At 34.5% G+C, this 2,870-nt stretch overlaps 1 protein-coding gene across 1 annotated transcript in view; it reads left to right on the forward strand.

Annotated features, from left to right (window-relative positions):
* Window positions 1-2,870, forward strand: part of PCP4 (Purkinje cell protein 4) — an 86,236-nt gene that overhangs the window by 19,993 nt on the left and 63,373 nt on the right. The gene's annotated exons all lie outside the window — the stretch shown is intronic.

The following is a 2,870-nucleotide window of genomic DNA, read 5'->3' on the forward strand; positions in this document are numbered from 1 at the left end:
TTTGCCTGGTTTTGGTATCAGGGTTTTGCTGGCTTTGTAGAATGAATTCAGAAGTATTCCTTCTTTTTCTATGTTCTGAAATAGTTTGAGTAGTACTGGTGTAAGCCCTTCTCTGAATGTTTGGTAGAATTCTCCAGTGAAGCCTTCGGGACCAGGGCTTTTTTTGTTGTTGTTGTTGGGAGTTTTTAAAATTACCTTTTCAATCTCTTGTTATGGGTCTGTTCAGATTTTCAACATCATTACATGTTAGTTTGGCTAGGTAGTGTGTTTCTAGAAATTTGTCCATTTCCTTTAGGTTTTCAAATTTGTTGGAGAATAGTTTTTCATAATACTCTGTTATGGTCCTTTTTATTTCAGTTGGGTCTGTTGTAATTTCCCCCATTTCTTTTCTTTTTTGGATTACTTGGATCCTCTCCTGTTTTTCTTTTGTCAGTTTGGCTTGTGGTTTGTTGAGTTTGTTGTTCCTTTCAAAGAACCAACTTCTGGTTTTGTTAGTCTTTCTATTGTTTTTCTATTTCATTTATTTCTGCTCTGATCTTTATTACTTCCTTTCTTCTGGTGGCTGTGAGCTTCTTTTGCTGTTCTCTTTCTATTTGTTCGAGTTGCATAGCTAATGTTTTGATCTTGACCCTTTCTTCTTTTTTGATGTGTACATCTTTTGCTATAAATTGACCTCTGAGCACTGCGCTTGCTGTGTCCCAAAAGTTTTTGGTATGCTTATGTTTCATTCTCCTTTGATTCTAGGAATTTTTTATTCCATCTCTGATTTTGTCTATTACCCAGAGGTTTTTAAGCAGGATGTTATTCAGTTTCCATGTAATGATTTTTTTTCCTTGCTTTTCTTGTTGTTAATTTCTACTTTGTTGGTGTTGTGATGAGAGAAGATACTTTGTATTATCTCTATGTTTTGGATTTTTTTGAGGGTTGCTTTGTGGCCTATTCTGGAGAACATTCCATGTGCATTGGAAAAAAGTGTGTACTTTGCAGCTGTTGGGTGGAGTGTTCTATATATATCTATGAGGTCAAGGTGGCTGATTGCGTCCTTTAGATCTTCTGTATCTTTGCTGAGTTTCTTTCTAGATGTTCTGTCCTTTACCGACAGTGGTGTGTTGAAGTCTCTTACTATTATTGTGGAACTGTCAATTTCTCTTTTCAGTGCTGTTAGAGTTTGTTTTATGTATTTTGGAGCCCTGTCATTGGATGCGTAGATATTTATTACGGTTATATCTTCAGGATGGATTGTCCCTTTAATCATTATATAGTGCCCTTCTTTGTTTTTTATAGTGGATTTTGTTTTAATGTCTATTTTATCTGAGATTAGTATTGCTACTCCAGCTCTTTTTTGGTAGCTGTTTGCTTGATACATATCTTTCCATCCTTTGATTTTTAATAAATTTACATCTTTCTTTCTAAGGTGTGTCTCTTGTAGACAGCATATTAATGCATCGTGTTTTTTTATTCATTCTCTCTCTCTTTATGGGTGAGTTTAGGCTATTTATGTTCAGTGTAATTATTGATAGGTTTGAGTTTATTGCTGTCACTTTGTAGTGCTTTTTTTTTGAGGTGCAGATGCTTTCTTTGTTCCCCTTACTCTCCTGTGCTGAATTCGTTTTGTTTGTGAATTTTTTTCTATTTCTTTTGTTTTTGTAGATTTTGTTTTTACTGAGACTATGTTTTTCATCTTTATTTTGATGAGTAGTTTTTTTTAACTTCCTTTGTGGTTTCTTTGAAATTTACCCTTATCTTTCTAGGTTGGGACCAGTCTATCATTACTTGTTATCACCTTGCCTTCCTCTCCATTAGAAAGTTTTATATCTACACTGTTTATTCCCTCTTTTATTTTTCTGACAAATTAACCTCTCTGGGTCCCTGTTGTAAATCTTTTGATTTTGAATAGTCCTTGAGAGTTCATTTCCTAGGTTGGTGTCTGGCTGGACTCCCTTTAATAATTCTTGTATGTTTGGTTTGGTTTTTACATAGTTCCTTAATTATTGTTTATCTGGAAATGTCCTAATTTCACCATCATATTTGAATGAGAGTTTTGCAGGATATATTATTCTTGGTTGGCAATCTTTTTCTTTCAAAGTTTTATGTATGTCATTCTATTGCCTTCTTGCCTCCATGGTTTCTGCTGAGTAATCAGAACTTAGTCTTATTTTTTCCTCTTTGTATGTGACTTTTTGTTTTTCTCGAGCTGCTCTCTGGTTCTTTCTTTGTCTTTGGTTTTAGCAAGTGTGATTATGATATGCCTTGGTGATTTTCTTTTGGAGTCTATCCTCTATGGGGTTCATTGAGCTTCTTGGATGGTCAACTTTTCATCTTTAATGGTATTAGGGGAGATTTCTGTCAGCAATTCTTCAACGATCCTTTCTGTGTTTTCCATTTTCTTTCCCCTGTTCTGAAACTCCGATTATTCGCAAGTTTTTGCTGTTGATTGTATCCCACATCGTTCTCAGGGTTTCTTCATTTTCCTTTGTTCTTTTTCCTCAAACAAAGTGGTATCCAAGTATTTGTCTTCAATTTCTCTAATCCTGTCTTCCATTGTTTCAAACTTGCTCCTCAGACTTTCTATGGCACTGTCCATTTCTAAAATCTTGTTGTTTATCTTTTGAATTTCTAATTGTTGTTTTTGTATGATTTATAGTTGTGAATTTTTCTGACATTTTGTTCCTGTGTTACTTTCCTGAATTCTTCCATTTTTTTTGTCTGTATTTTCCATGAATTTGTCTATTTTTTCCTTTTTTTTGCTTTACCTCTTGGATAGGTCTGAATACGAGAGATGTGAATTCCCTATTAGTTCTAGTGCCTTTTCTTCTACTGGAAGTCATCTAGTGTTTTATTTTGTATGCCTACTGGAACCGTCCTGTCCT

This window comes from Trichechus manatus, unplaced genomic scaffold, assembly GCF_000243295.1.
Source record: "Trichechus manatus latirostris isolate Lorelei unplaced genomic scaffold, TriManLat1.0 scaffold00202, whole genome shotgun sequence".
NCBI classification, from domain to species: domain Eukaryota; kingdom Metazoa; phylum Chordata; class Mammalia; order Sirenia; family Trichechidae; genus Trichechus; species Trichechus manatus.